Source organism: Oncorhynchus tshawytscha, linkage group LG30 (genome assembly GCF_018296145.1).
Source record: "Oncorhynchus tshawytscha isolate Ot180627B linkage group LG30, Otsh_v2.0, whole genome shotgun sequence".
Lineage (NCBI taxonomy): Eukaryota > Metazoa > Chordata > Actinopteri > Salmoniformes > Salmonidae > Oncorhynchus > Oncorhynchus tshawytscha.
In genome coordinates, this window is record NC_056458.1 from 19704148 (window position 1) to 19719624 (window position 15477).

The window sequence follows — 15477 nt, forward strand, 5'->3', positions numbered from 1 at the left end:
CTGCCCACATGACATGTATTTGATTAGATTTTCCCACACGCAAAATGTCATAAGTTCTTATAGCAGGATTACAGCAGTAGTTGGACAGGCATTACAATATCATAACAATTTAGGGCGATAGGGAAAGGGGGGGATACCTAGTCAGTTGTCCAACTTAATGTATTTAACTGAAATGTGTCTTCCGCATTTAACCCAACCCCTCTGAATCAGAGAGTTGCGGGGGGCTGCCTTAATTAATTACTAAAACACATGAGATATCAAAACGCATGTTCAATAAGCATACTACAACAATGCAATACTAAGTACACTGCTCAAAAAAATAAAGGGAACACTTAAACAACACAATGTAACTCCAAGTCAATCACACTTCTGTGAAATCAAACTGTCCACTTAGGAAGCAACACTGATTGACAATACATTTCACATGCTGTTGGGCAAATGGAATAGACAACAGGTGGAAATTATAGGCAATTAGCAAGACACCCCCAATAAAGGAGTGGTTCTGCAGGTGGTGACCACAGACCACTTCTCAGTTCCTATGCTTCCTGGCTGATGTTTTGGTCATTTTTTCACTCTAGTGGTAGCATGAGACGGAGTCTACAACCCACACAAGTGGCTCAGGTAGTGCAGCTCATCCAGGATGGATCAATGCGAGCTGTGGCAAGAAGGTTTGCTGTGTCTGTCAGCGTAGTGTCCAGAGCATGGAGGCGCTACCAGGAGACAGGCCAGTACATCAGGAGACGTGGAGGAGGCCGTAGGAGGGCAACAACCCAGCAGCAGGACCGCTACCTCCGCCTTTGTGCAAGGAGGAGCAGGAGGAGCACTGCCAGAGCCCTGCAAAATGACGTCCAGCAGGCCAGAAATGTGCGTGTGTCTGCTCAAATGGTCAGAAACAGACTCCATGAGGGTGGTATGAGGGCCCGACATCCACAGGTGGGGGTTGTGCTTACAGCCAAACACTGTGCAGGACGTTTGGCATTTGCCAGAGAACACCAAGATTGGCAAATTCGCCACTGGCGCCCTGTGCTCTTCACAGATGAAAGCAGGTTCACACTGAGCACATGTGACAGACGTGACAGAGTCTGGAGAAGCCGTGGAGAACGTTCTGCTGCCTGCAACATCCTCCAGCATGACCGGTTTGGCGGTGGGTCAGTCATGGTGTGGGGTGGCATTTCTTTGGGGGGCCGCACAGCCCTCCATGTGCTCGCCAGAGGTAGCCTGACTGCAATTAGGTACCGAGATGAGATCCTCAGACCCCTTGTGAGACCATATGCTGGTGCGGTTGGCCCTGGGTTCCTCCTAATGCAAGACAATGCTCGACCTCATGTGGCTGGAGTGTGTCAGCAGTTCCTGCAAGAGGAAGGCATTGATGCTATGGACTGGCCCGCCCGTTCCCCAGGCCTGAATCCAATTGAGCACATCTGGGACATCATGTCTCGCTCCATCCTCCGTCTGCACCACAGACTATCCAGGATTTGGCGGATGCTTTAGTCCAGGTCTGGGAGGAGATCCCTCAGGAGACCATCCGCCACCTCATCAGGAGCATGCCCAGACGTTGTAGGGAGGTCATTCAGGCACGTGGAGGCCACACACACTACTGAGCCTCATTTTGACTTGTTTTAAGGACATTACATCAGTTGGATCAGCCTGTAGTGTGGTTTTCCACTTGAATTTTGAGTGTGACTCCAAATCCAGACCTCCATGGGTTGATAAATTTGATTTCCATTGATAATTTTTGCGTGATTTTGTTGTCAGCACATTCAACTATGTTAAGAAAAAAGTATTTAATAAGAATATTTCATTCATTCAGATCTAGGATGTGTTATTTTAGTGTTCCCTTTATTTTTTTGAGCAGTGTATAATTCATGTAATGTACAGTTGAAGTCGGAAATGTACATGCACTTAGGTTGGAGTCACTAAGAAAGTGTTGTAGTCATTAAACCTCGTTTTCAACCACTCCACAAATTTCTTGTTAACAAACTATCGTTTAGGGAAGTCGGTTAAGACTACTTTGTGCATGACACAACTCATTTTTCCAACAATTGTTTACAGACAGATTATTTCACTTAATTCACTGTATCACAATGCCAGTGGGTTAGAAGTTTACATACACTAAGTTGACTGTGCCTTTAAACAGCTTGGAAAATTCCAGAAAATGATGTCATGACTTTAGAATCTTCTGATAAGCTAATGTACATCATTTGAGTCAATTGGAGGTGTACCTGTGGACCTATTTCAAGGCCTACTTTCAAACTCAGTGCCTCTTTGCTTGAAATCATGGAAAATCAAAGGAAATCAGACCTCAGAAAAAAATTGTAGACCTCCACAAGTCTGGTTCAACCTTGGGAGCAATTTCCAAGCACCTGAAGGTACCACGTTCATCTGTACAAACAATAGTACGCAAGGATAAACACCATGGGACCATGCAGCCGTTATACCGCTCAGGAAGGAGACGCGTTCTGTCTCCTAGAGATTAACGTACTTTGGTACGAAAAGTGCAAATCAATCCCAGAACAACAGCAAAGGACCCTGTGAAGATGCTGGAGGAAACGGGTACAAAATAATCTATATCCACAGTAAAACAAATCCTATATCGACATAACCTGAAAGACCGCTTAGCAAGGAAGAAGCCACTGCTCCAAAACCATCATAAAAAAGCCAGACTATGGTTTGTAACTGCACATGGGGACAAAGATTGTACTTTTTGGAGAAATGTCCTCTGATCTGATGAAACAAAAATAGAACTGTTAGGCCATAATGACCATTGACCATTGTTATGTTTGGAGGAAAAAGGGAGAGGCTTGCAAGTCTTAGAACACCATCCCAACCATGAAGCACGGGGGTGGCAGCATCATGTTGTGGGGGTGCTTTGCTGCAGGAGGAACTGGTGGACTTCACAAAATAGATGGGAACGAAAATTATGTGGATATATTGAAGCAACATCTCAAGACATCAGTCAGGAAGTTAAAGCTTGGTCGCAAATGGGTCTTCCAATTGGACAATGACCCCAATCATACTTCCGAAGTGGCAAAATGGCTTAAGGACAACAAAGTCAAGGTATTGGAGTGGCCATCACAAAGCCCTGACCTCAATCCCATAGAACATTTGTGGGCAGAACTGTGGCGGAAAAAGCATGTGTGAGCAACGAGGCCTACAAACCTGCCTCAGTTACACCAGCTCTGTCAGGAGGAATGGGCCGGAATGTCCAACTTATTGTGGGGAGCTTGTGGAAGGCTACCCAAAATGTTTGACCCAAGTTAAACAATTTAAAGGCAATGCTACCAAATACTAATTGAGTGAATGTAAACTTCTGACCCACTGGGAATGTGATGAAAGAAATAAAAGCTGAACTAAATCACTCTCTACTATTATTCTGACATTTCACATTCTTAAAATAAAGTGGTGATCCTAACTGACCTAAAAGAGGGATTTTTTTTAACTAGAATTACATGTCAGGAATTGTGAAAAACTGAGTTTAAATGTATTTGGCTAAGGTGTATGTCAACAAGTTTAAATGTTAAGGTGTATGTAAACTTCCGACTTCCAACTGTATAATATCAAATTATTTTATAAAATCAAACTTATGTATCTAAGCTGGTGATAATAGGCTACCTCTACACAGGCAGCCCGACTCCGATCCCCCGGCCAATAACTGGCAAAAGATCTGATCTGACTTGTCAAAAGACCAATTAGTGACAAAAGATCAGAACCAGGTTGCCTGTGCAAACGCAGCCATGGTGACTCACTCCATCTAACACATAGTCATACAACAACGCCCACACGCTAATGTATTCCCAAACCAAGTTTTTATTAAATCAAAATGTGTTCTATTTGATTATGTCTCTCTCTTGCCTTGAGCAATGATTTGCACTGGAATATAGTCACCGTGAAATGTGATATAATTCAACTCAGGACCTGGACGACATGCCTTAATAGAAGGAATCGTGTATTACGCTCTGTATCAGAGAATTCTACAGCAGAGAATATTGAAAATAACTATATTGTGGTTGAGTGACTTTAAGCTTTTTTCTGTGAGGGGAAAAGCTGTAAAATGAATGATGCATATTGAACGTTGGACATGTTATTTGTAGCACATGATATACTTTAAATCAGAGCTTCTCAACTGGTTTTGCCTCGGTACCCAAATTGAACCAGGTTGTCCCAGTCGCGACCCAAAATCGCATTGCAATTTTTGTTGTTTATGCCAAATTGCAATCTGGAAAACTTTAAAAAATACTTTTTGATAGCAAATGTAGCAGTTATATACAGTAACAGTGTAAAGTTTGGACACCTATTCATTCCAGGGTTTTTGTTTATTTTTTTAAATGTTCTGTATTGTAGAATAATAGTGAAAACATCAAAACTATGAAATAACACATATGGAATCATGTAGTAACCAAAAAAAGTGTTAAACAAAACACAATATATTGTTTATTTTGGATTATTCAAAGTAGCCACCCTTTACCTCGATGACAGCTTTGCACTCTCTTGGCATTCTCTCAACCAGCTTCATGAGGTAGTCACCTGGAATCCATTACAAATAACAGGTGTGCCTTGTCAAAAGTTAATTTGTGGAATTTCTTTCCTTCTTAATGCGTTTGAGCCAATCAGTTGTGTTGTGACAAGGTAGGGGTGGTATACAGAAGTTAGCCCTGTCTGGTAAAATACCAAGTCCATATTATGGCAAGAACAGCTCAAATTAGCAAAGAGAAACGACAGTCCATCATTGCTTTAAGACATGAAGGTCAATCAATCCAGAAAATGTCAATAACTTTTTTAAGTTTCTTCAAGTGCCGTCGCAAAAACTATCAAGCGCTATGATGAAACTGGCACTCATGAGGACCGCCACAGGAAAGGAAGACCCAGAGTTACCTCTGCTGCAGAGGATACGTTCATTAGAGTTAACTGCACCTCAGATTGCAGCCCAAATAAATGCTTCACAGAGTTCAAGTAACAGACACATCTCAACATCAACTGTTCAGAGGAGACGGCCTTCATGGTCAAATTGCTGCAAAGAAACCAGTACTAAAGGACACCAATAAGAGGAAGAGGCTTTGCTTGGACCAAGAAAATCAAGCAATGGACTATAGACCCTGTAGAAATCTGTCCTTTGGTCTGATGTGTCCAAATTTTAGATTTTTGGTTACAACCGCCATGTCTTTGTGAGACCCAGAGTAGGTGAACGGATGATCGCCGCATGTGTCGTTTCCACCGTGAATCATGGAGGAGGTGGTGTGGGGGTGCTTTGCTGGTGACACTGTCAGTAATTTATTTAGAATTCGAAGTACACTTAACTAGCATGGCTACCACAGCATTCGATACACCATTCCAACTGGCTTGTGCTTTTTCCAACAGGACTAATGATCCAAAACACACCCCCAGGCTGTGTAAGGCTATTTGACCAAGAAGGAGAGTGGAGTGCTGCATCAGATGACCTGGCCTCCACAATCACCCTACCTCAACCCAATTGAGATGATTTTGGATAAATTGGACTAGAGAGTGAAGGAAAAGCAGCCAACAAGTGTTCAGCGTATGTGGGAACTCCTTCAAGACGGTTGGAAAAGCATTTCAGGTGAACATTTTATTTTGATTTGGTTAACACTTTTTTGGTTACTACGTGATTCCATAAGCGTTATTTCATACTTTTGATATCTTCACTATTATTCTACAATGTAGAAAATAGTAAAGAATTAAGAAAAACCCTTGAATGAGTAGGTGTGTCCTAACTTTTCACTGGTACTGTATGACAAAGTAAAATGAATCCCACCTTTTTTGATCATCAATAATTCAATTCATCCCATATTCTTGATGAGTAATGTTAATAATCACACTGGTTTGAGACTACTAAATCAACCAAATCCTCTAAATAGCGCTGCTATTTGCTCGATATTGAAAACATTGTGTTTGATGAAAAGTTCCTCAGTGATTTAAATGATTTATTCACTTTCTACCTGCTTTTACTGTTTAAGTTCAGACTGAAGAATTTATTTTATATAAATAAAAAATAACATTTACACAGACATCCGCGACCCACCAGTTGAGAATCGCTGCTTTAAATCATGACTTATTTGTTTACAATTTGTCAGTGTTAAATATTGGTGGTCTTTTTGTCTTTTAAGCAGTATGTAATTAAACTATTTGCCAATCAGATGTATGATTTATATTATAAAAGAACTCTACATACTGTAGTACAGCCAACTTGAACTGCAGTTGTGGCCAAACGGAGAAAAAAGTTTGCCATCATTTCTCTCCCTAATTTGCAGTTGACATGCCATCCAAACTGCACAGAGACTATGGGGATAGCTGCACTCAGTCAAGCAGCCTTTTGTAATGTCCCTTATTTTCATCAGAAGGTTTGGATGTAGCCTGAGCCCTGCGTCTCTGCGTCATTCCTTCATACCCAGTGATCTGTGTTATTAGTCTATCAGCAACACATTTCTCCTTGGCTTGAAGCATGTGTGTTTCTGCCTCGTTTATGACTTTGATAGATCAGACTGAAGAAAGGCAGGACTGGGGAGCCTCCCTCCCCCAGTTCAGGGAGTTCGTAAAGTAAACAACTAGTTTTGTGGAGATGGCTACAAACTCCAGACCACTCTGTTCTGTTGTATCTATGCTTCCTCACTAACTGCTTAATGACTCTTGCAGTAACCATGCTATAACCATGTTAGTGATGCTACTACTATTTACCGCTGCAGCTAAGAGAGTAACTATAGAGCGTAATCTTTAAGTGGCTCTAGGCCAGGTTACGTGACCCCCCCCACACACACACACACACACACACACACACTTCAACCGCCTCCTCTCCCACCTCATTCACTCATTCACTCACTCACTCACTCACTCACTCACACTTGCTGGCTGTGTCTGATCCCTGGGTCACGGTGCAGTGACTCTGAGGCTTGTCTAACTGGGCCTCTTGAAACTCTGGCCTTTACATTCCAGTGCCCTGAGGAGGGGCTCGCAGCCAGGCTTATTAACACACAAAGAGCGAGAGAGAAGGAAGTCTCTGCCATCAGGGATTATGTGCTGTTTCCTTGCCTGGAGGCTCTTGCCTCGTTCTTCCACAAACTTAAGGAAACAGCGAAAACTTAAACCTGCTATTATTCTCCAGCTGACACGGCCTTCTCACTGACACTTGCTTTCTTTCTTTCTCTCCTGCTCTCTCTGGGCTGGTGTGTGTGTGTGTGTGTGTGGTGTGTGTGTGTGTGTGTGTGTGTGTGTGTGTGTGTGTGTGTGTGTGTGTGTGTGTGTGTAAGGGGATCACTTTTTTTCCGTTGGCTTTTTCCACTGTGCCGCAGACACACACGGTGGAGAGGATTGGATTTGTGAAGACACTGATGGGGTTGCACAGCTGCACGGAGGGAGCAAAAGCCGATTTCCCCCTCTGTACCTCCCCATCCCCACAATGGGACTACCGCCTCTCTCCCTCTCTTTCTCTCTCTCTTTCCGAGGAGTGGGGGTGGGGGGCTACCATATGGGAGCTCAGAAACATGGAGTGGATCCGAGGAGGGAGAGAGGGGAATCTTTTTCCTCCTGGCGCTGGATGTGGTGCTCTGCTCTGCGAAGTGGTGAGTGTTTGTCTCACTCTTTCTTTCTCTCACTCTGTGGAAAAGTTACCTACACACCTAATTGTGCTCTTAGGAATGTGTAGGCTACAAACTGATGCTTCCTATTCTTGTTCTTCATTATTATTTTGTTTTTTATGTTGTACTTGTTTATTATCTCTAAATGTTTATCATACTATTCAATCTTTTCCATTTCTATGTTGACTACTTTTGATGAGCATCTGTCTGTCTCTAGTGGGCATCAATGCATTTGAATTGCAGTGTTACAGTATACAAAGAGGGCTTTGTGCTTTTGAATGATGCTGGAGGGTCAAGGTAGAAGATGGGTGGGGTGCAAGGATGGGGTAGGAGGGGGAAGGTAATATTTGTGTGTGGGGGGGGGTTGTGTGTTTAAACAAACCAAATTCATAATTGTCAGGAACAACCGCATAAACTCAGCAAAAGTACTGCTTGTCTTCTTCGTGTGGGACTTTGCTCGTTCTAGTGAAGCATGTGCCTGACTTAAACTTGGAAATGACTGTGAGCCTCAACTGTAGCTCATTGTGGTGGTAGCTCGTTGAGCTAATTGATAGTATGCAGTTTTCAGTGTGTGGTTTCACTGTTTGTCCACAGACAGAGGCACAATTCAGACTTTGTCAGGCGCTGCACCGCTAGTATGCCCCATAAATCCTGATTCAATAAAAAAGTTGCTGAAAGGCTGCTTTTTGGCAGTTTGTTTGTGGTTCATCTCCAGGGATTTTTCTGCCATTGTCGGGCCCCTTGATCGGGCCGCCTATGTGTTTTTTTCGGGCCATCTAATTCCAAACAGTGTAATCTACAGTGAGCTCCAAAAGTATTGGGACAGTGACACATTTTATGTTGTTTTAGCTCTGTAATCCAGCTATTTGGATTTGATACAATGATGAGGTTAAAGTGCCAACTGTCAGCTTTAATTTGAGGGTATTTTCATCCATAGCGGGTGAACCGTTTAGAAATTACAGTACTTTGTACATAGTCCCCCCCATTTTAGGGGACCAAAGATATTGGGGACAATTTCACTTATGTGTATTAAAGTAGTAAAAAATGAAGTGGTCCCGTATTCATAGCACGCAATGACTATATCAAGCTTGTGACTCCACATTTGTTGGATGCAATTGCTGTATGTTTTGGTTGTGTTTGATTATTTTGTGCTCAATAGAAATGAATGGTAAATCATGTATTGAGTCACTTTTATTGTAAATAAGACTTGAATGTTTCTCAACACTTCTACAATAAGTTGAAACATGAATAATGATGAGTGACGAAAGTTAGAGGCATAAATATAATACCCCAAAAAAAAAAATGCTAACCTATTGTAATGGTGAGTTAGATAGACACACAATTATCATACCCCCAAGACATACCCCCCTTTTTCACTCATCATTATTTACCATTCATTCAGGGGGGAACACTTCCATTGTAACGACTAAAATCAGGTAAAGTATGTAGAAAATACCTAGATATATTTTAATCATATGATGTTTGAGAACTAACAATCACCAAAATAAAAGCTGGACAGGAGAATTGAATTTATTATGATTGATTCTGATATTATGTTTGAGCGTAAGAACACAGTATTAGCCATGTGAAAATGCATAGAATTGCAGGAAATTTGCTTTTAGAACTGCAACATTTTCTCTCAGCTCAATGGCAAAATATGTAGAATTGCATGAAATTAGATTTAAAACGGTAAAATGTTGTCTAAACTACATGGAAAAATGTGTAGAATTGATTTCACTCAACTCCATGGAGAAAATGGAAGAATTGCAGGAAATTGGCTTAAAAATGCAAAACTGCCTCTACACCGGCAATGTATGTTTTACATATTGTTACTCATAAGACATCAACCACGAGTAAAGTCATATCATATACAATAAAAAATCATGACAACTGTGATGGAGACAGGAAGTTTCGGGGGTAATTTTATAAATGCCGACAGATAATTTGTGCGTTCGACAAAGTGGGATATTTTTGTTTCTGTGAAATGTATTATGCCCGAAATGGCAGCTGAAACTCCTTTATGTGCAAATATTGATAAAATAATCTTCATATCGAAGTAAATTTGGAGTCACGCGGTGATATGGTGTGTGGTCCTCCCACTACGACTCAGGAAACCATGCTGTTTATTAGGCTACAGATGAAATAAATTCACAGGGTGGTGAAAGTGCACGGTGATGAGCTAGATGCTGCTTTCCAATAAATATTGAGGATCTTATTCTGGTGACATGATGATCGATGCTTGACTGCCGTTTGACAAATACAAATATTCTCCCTCTTATCCATAGTAATTTCATCATGTAGACTAGGCAACCCCACAGTCTACCCGCACTGTATCTGTGAGCTGTTGGTTAGAGCGCAGGTGCCAAGACCAGAGGAGGCACATTTGCTATTTAACGCAACAGTTTTTGTGACAAAACTATCGGTAGAGTTGAAAATACGATGGAAACACATTGAACTTTTGATTTGTATTAGTTACATGAAAACTTAAGAGAAAAAGTACATTTTGTGTGCACTATGTCATCAAACGCTGATTTTTAAGTCCATTTGGTGGAAACACGCCACTAGTGAGAAAATGTCCATATTTTATGCAGATTTTAGAATATTCACATGAAAATCTGTCGCCAATTGAATTGAAACCTAGCTTGTGACATTGTTTAACTTCCCAATATTATAACTTGGTTTGATTCTTAGAATATCTAGCGCATTACTCTATCCTCTCTAAGGGATCAATCAATCTGATTTGTTTGACTGATTAGAAATATAAAAATGGGTTGAGTTGGCTCTTCCAACTTCTCATTAGACTGTATCAAGGGCACTATTACCATTCAAAACTAATTTGATATGTAGACAGGCTTTTTAATGTGAAATACTAGCAATACTATAGGAGTTATATTAGATTTTACTCTGAATGACAGAGCGACTTTCTTTAACATGTACATGGACATCAAGCCTCCTTGAGGGAGTTCTCTTCAATGCTACTGTGGTGAAACAGCATGTGATGCGAGTGACTGAACTGCCCCAAGCTACTCAGGTACAGGTTTGAGTTCATTGCTTTGATTTTTGGGTCTCACTTTGAAGGTCTCTCTCTGGGGTGTTTTAGATCACTCACTTCTGTCTGTCTGTCTGTCTGTCTGTCTGTCTGTCTGTCTGTCTGTCTGTCTGTCTGTCTGTCTCCATCTCTCTGACTATTCTCTTTCTCTCTGTGTCTCTCTCTGAATCTCACCCCTCTCTCTCTCTGCCTATGTCTCTCTCAGCCTTTCTCTCTCGCCCTCTCCCCTCTCTCTCTTCTGAGTGTCTGTCCATGAAGTGTTTTGACAGCCGTTAATGGACTGCTTTCTCCAGTGGAAGTTGGTATTTCAGAACATGGCCGCTGGCATAAAAATAAACTAGAGAGTAGCATAGAGTAGTGCTAGCATGATTTGATTTTGGGCTCCGTTTTTACGTTGTCACTGTTGAAGTTATAGATGTATTCTTTTTTTTTCAGGTGCAAACTTGAAGTGTTTGTATGAAGCGAGGAGATACATCAGGGGCCTTGACTGTCTGTTATCCATGCACTTAAAAAAAATACAAATACACACAAAGTGTGACCTCTACAGAATATAGTTCTCTATTTTGGGCATGTAGGTCACTATCTCCTGAAGTAACAGAATCACACACCTTCCCTAACGAGGCCTGATTATGAAGTCATTACAGGCCCTTCAGTCATACAACTACTTCTACTTCTTTCTTTCTCTCTCATCGCATGGCTTTCTGCTTTTATTCTGTCCTCGTCCCCCTATCAGCTATTCTGGGTGGGAAAGTAATGCTTCTATTTTAAACCATGAGATGTGCGTTTATGTTATAAGAATGGCTTCATCTAAGTTCTGGAAACAGTGGCAATAACCACAAAGCTTGTGAAGGCAGATTGATTTGTTTCTGGCGGTTTTGGTGGAGATAGAATTATTTGACCTGCGTCCAGTAGTGGTGAGTGTCTTATTAACTTGTGTTGTACCCGAAGCACCACCACAACGTGTGATATTTTACCACGAACACAGCAGCAGAAGCAAACTCCTTCCTCCGCTACTCTTTCCTCTGTGTAAGGCTACAATAAGTTGCGTTTTCCCGGGAAGCTGTGAAGTGCTGGGGAAGCTGTGAAGCCAGCTAGCCTATAATTGTGCATAATTGTGTTTATGAGCCGGTTATTAAAGAGTGTGAAACAATGTTGTTTACGTTAACTATTGCCTGATTGTGTTTATTAGTCTGTTATTAGATGTGTATGTTTACTGCTTTTCATGAAATCATGTATGGCTACAAATATTGTAGCCTAGGCCTGTATACTGTAAGACGGAAGTGTCGTACCTTTCTGTAGGTGTAGCCTTCAAGTACCAAGATATCTTTTGGACGCACAGAGAGGATAAATTCAGTTTCCATTGCTTGTCAGAGACGTCACCAGGACCTTGGATAAGTGAGTGCCAATGGAAAGTTGGTGGACTATAATATCCTTCACATATTGTAGCCCTACAATCTGTGTATCCACTCTTTTCATTGGCCTATGCTATTGGTTGCATTTAAGACATGAGATCGTCTGTTTTATTGATCTCAGTATGTCAATGTCAGAGTATCTTGTCATTTTGATCATTTGGGGTATTAAATATTATTGTAATGTCTCCAGTCATGTAAAAGGAAAAGGCTATGTTTTTCTCAGACCTGCAAATACAATGATTTGGGGGTCCCCCGTCAGCCCCTGGTCTTCAGGGCTGAGCCCCTGGTTATGGAACTCTGGTGATGTCCCTGTTGCTTGTTCTGACCTCTAAGAATAATGAATCCTGAGGGTAGCAGTGCAAGGTCTTTTTAAGCATATTATTTGGATTCTTAGTATATGAAGGACTTGCAATTCGATTACTGAACAGTCGAAGCCACCCATTTATTCAGATCTAGCCGTTCATGGAGGATAGTTTCAAAGGTAATGGATTGTGCCTAGTTATTGTTAGCCGCATACATTTGCATTAATTCTCTTAAATCTCTTAAAATGGCCTATACTCTTCTTGTGCAATGTATAGCCTACTGTTTCTCTGTCTGGACTGTCTGTCTGTCTTGGTGAGAATCTTAAGTTAATAAAATACAAAAATCATCTTCTTTAGTTTGTGTGCCTATTAGTATTCACCTGAGTGTCCTCGCCAGCCAGGGTAGGGCAGTCCTCGCCAGCCAGGGTAGAGCAGTCCTCGCCAGCCAGGGTAGGGCAGTCCTCGCCAGCCAGGGTAGAGCAGTCCTCACCATCCAGGGTAGGGCAGTCCTCACCAGCCAGGGTAGGGCAGTCCTCGCCATCCAGGATAGGGCAGTCCTCGCCATCCAGTGTAGGGCAGTCCTCGCCATCCAGTGTAGGGCAGTCATTGCCAGCCAGGGTAGGGCATCCCTCGCCAGCCAGGGTAGGGCAGTCCTCGCCAGCCAGGGTAGGGCAGTCCTCGCCAGCCAGGGTAGGGCATCCCTCGCCAGCCAGGGTAGGGCAGTCCTCACCAGCCAGGGTAGGGCAGTCCTCGCCAGCCAGGGTAGGGCAGTCCTCGCCAGCCAGGGTAGGGCATAATATTCCAATGTTATAGTCTTGTGAATCTCTCAGACCTATTTTTTTGATTGAACATGGGAACAATGGGAGAGATGTACAAATACTGATTTCAAAACTAAATGTAATACATTCTCATTCATATAATCTAGACATGAGGTGAGTATCAAAATAGTTTTAAATTATCCCCTTTCCTTAAAGTTGAACCTCAGATAGATATTTAGTATAATAGCCTATAGAGTCAACTCAAAATAGGGTATTCTGTTCTTTTTAAACAGCCTAAATCCTGTGCCAGGTGTGTCTATGTTTCTGTTTGTGAAGAAAAAAAAATGTTTTAGTTCATGTCTGTTTTTTATGCCATAGCTGGCCATCTATCTGTCTATTACGTTGTCTGGCCCCTGTCTGTTTGTCTGTGACCAGTTACTCAGTCTCAGCCTCCCATCAGGCAGTAAATTAGCCCTATTGCTGTTAGTGGGGAATGGAAGGAACATCTCAATTAGTCCCAGTGTTTTATTAGCTGATAGCCTGCCGCTAACAGCTAGCTGCTACATGACTGACAGAGGTGCCATTCAGGATGAAAACACCAGCCGGAGACCCTAACAGGAGCTAAGGCCCAAAGAGGCTTTTCTCAGAACAGCAGGAAAAAGAGAGAGTGTTGAGTAGTGTACTGTATGTTGCCATAGTTTGAATGTGTTAGGAGTTATTTAGTGCATAGACTGATTTGTATTAATGTAATCTTTGAAGCAGTTCCAATGAGCCAAAGTTAGGCAGGTTCAACCACATGACCAAATGTGAATGTTGATCATCATTACCATCATTGATTTGACCATGTACATATCATATATATACAATGGCAAGAAAAAGTATGTAAACCCTTTTGAATTACCTGGATTTCTGCATAAATTGGTCATAAAAATGTGATCTGTTCTTCATCTAAGTCACAACAATAGACAAACACAGTCTGCTTAAACTAATAACACAAACAATTATACGTTTTCATGCGTTTTCAGGTTGACCCTCCTTTGGCAGCAATAACCTCAACCAAATGTTTTCTGTAGTTGCAGATCAGACCTGCACAATGGTCAGGAGGAATTTTGGACCATTCCTCTTTACAAAACTGATTCGGTTCAGCAATATTCTTGGGATGCCTGGTGTGAACTGCTGTCTTGAGGTCATGCCACAGCATCTCATCCCAGTCAGAACTGACTGGGCCACTCCAGAAGGCGTATTTTCTTCTGTTGAAGCCATTCTGTTGTTGATTTACTTCTGTGTTTTGGGTCGTTGTCCTGTTGCATCACACAACTTCTGTTTAGCTTCAATTGGCGGACAGAGAGCCTTACATTCTCCTGCAAAATGTCTTGATAAACTTGGGAATTCATTTTTCCGTCGACGATAGTAAGCTGTCCAGGCCCTGAGGCAGCAAAGCAGCCCCAAACCATGATGCTCCCTCCACCATACTTTACAGTTGGGATGTTTTGATGTTGGTGTGCTGTGCTGTGCCTTTTTTCTCCATGCATAGTGTTGTGTGTTCCTTCGAAACAGCTCAACTTTAGTTTAATCTGTCCACAGAATATTGTGCCAGTAGCTCTGTGGAACATCCAGATGCTCTTTTGCGAACTTCAGACATGCAGCAATGTTTTTTTGGACAGCAGTGGCTTCTTCCGTGGTGTCATCCCATGAATCCCATTCTTGTTTAGTATTTTACGTATCGTAGACTCGTCAACAGAGATGTTAGCATGTTCCAGAGATTTTTGAAAAGTCTTTAGCTGACACTAGGATTCTTCTTAACCTCATGGAGCATTCTGCGCTGTGCTCTTGCAGTCATCTTTGCAGGACGGCCACTCCTAGGAAGAGTAGCAACAGTGCTGAACTTTCTCCATTTATAGACAATTTGTCTTACCATGGACTGATGAACATCAATGCTTTTAGAGATACTTTTGTAACCCTTTCCAGCTTTATGCAAGTCAACAATTCTTAACCTTGGGTCTTCTGAGGCATGGTTCACATCAGGCAACGCTTCTTGTGAATAGCAAACTCAAATTTTGTGAGTGTTTTTTACAGGGCAGGGCAGCTCTAACCAACATCTCCAGTCTTGTCTCAATGATTTTACTCCAGGTTAGCTGACTCCAATTAGCTTTTGGAGAAGTCATTAGCCTAGGGGTTCACATACCTTTTCCAACTTACACTGTGAATGTTTAAATTATGTATTCGATATAGACAGGAAAATACAATAATTAGTGTGTTAGTTTAAGCAGACTGTCTTTGTCTGTTGTTGTGACTTAGATGAAGATCAGATCTAATTTTATGACCAATTTATGCAGAAATCCAGATAATTCAGATAAGGGTTCACACACTTTT

The 15477-nt window shown here is 41.8% G+C and overlaps 1 long non-coding RNA gene across 2 annotated transcripts in view; it reads left to right on the forward strand.

Moving 5' to 3' along the window:
• The first annotated feature begins 7244 nt into the window (after positions 1-7244).
• LOC112245076 overlaps positions 7245-15477 on the forward strand; it is a 92182-nt gene continuing 83949 nt past the window's right edge. Inside the window, exon 1 of one of the 2 annotated variants that reach the window (XR_006080388.1) lies at positions 7245-7568. This is a non-coding gene — a long non-coding RNA (uncharacterized LOC112245076). The remainder of the gene's footprint in view (positions 7569-15477) is intronic. The other variant, XR_006080390.1, reaches the window with a different exon arrangement.